The sequence below is a fragment of the Falco cherrug genome, chromosome 3 (assembly GCF_023634085.1).
Source record: "Falco cherrug isolate bFalChe1 chromosome 3, bFalChe1.pri, whole genome shotgun sequence".
NCBI lineage: Eukaryota > Metazoa > Chordata > Aves > Falconiformes > Falconidae > Falco > Falco cherrug.
Genome location: NC_073699.1, coordinates 61,326,564 through 61,327,770, shown reverse-complemented (window position 1 = coordinate 61,327,770; position 1,207 = coordinate 61,326,564).

Sequence of the window (1,207 nt, the reverse complement as noted above, 5' to 3'; positions counted from 1 at the left end):
TCTGAAGGAGCAGAACATCTGGTGAAAGAAAGATATGACTGTCACTCTTCCTCTAGTGCACACAGCACAACAGTGCATAAATTAAGATGTCCTGGTAAGCCAGGTGTTTTCTTTCAGCTTTTTCCATATCATGACTATTACACAAAAGAGAAATGTCCAGTCTTTCTACCTTCCTTCTCTTTACCTATGAAGAAATGACCTGTTAGGTCACTGGTTGAATGTCCGTTATAGGCAAATGTAGAACTTTATGGACACAATCAAATATCGTAGCAGCCTTCTGATAGATATGAACTTTGGTTTTGGTATAAGATGTGGTGCTAACTAGATATACCACTGAAACTGTGTGATTTCAGGAATTTACTGGATTAAATACTAACCACACTGCAATCAGTGGCAAATCACTCTTCAATGGCTATAATCTATCTACCATTATTTCATGAAAGTCAAGAAGCCACCACTGCTTTGGAGCAGATGTGAGTATCCTATTTCTGACACTCCTGTGATTTTTGCTTGCCATGCTTGCGTAGCAAAGTACACTCCTATGTATTCTCCTCCAGCATGACGAAACTGCCAGGTACTAGAGGACCTTGGCATCATCTGATGTGTTTAGTGGTAAAGCCTGTTGGGCTCAGTATTGGAAGGAAACAATCCCCATGCACACCGTGAAGAGTGGAAATGGGTTGCCCTTAACCAGGGCTTCTAAAGAACAGCAATCTGCTAACATAAGCTAGAACAGACTTAAATGCTGCAGATAGTGCTCCATCTTGCCTCTTTTTCATTCTGTGATCTCTCAGTGGCTGCGCAGACCATTCAAACACAGTCCATCATTAGATGTCAGCACAGGTTGGGCTGACTGCTGACCTTCCATATGAGGCAATGAAGCAGAAAATATTTTTTTTCCTCACCCATCTTCCTATGCCACATTGCAAATGCCTGCTAGGTACAGCAAGGACATAAATGAAAGTATTTTGACCCATAAAAGTTGCGGAGATAAAATTAGGAAATAAACCCCTCTTCAGTCTCATAGTATAATGGTTGCAAAGGAAAGACGTTTCCTGAACTTTTTATGATTTCCAATGAATAATCAAATACATTCAAACACTCTTACATAAATATGTCTTTCTCAAAGGCAATAGTTTTTAATTTTTGGTACAAGAGACTGTGATCCCAACCTACCTATACACAAACAGCACAGAATTACAAAAAG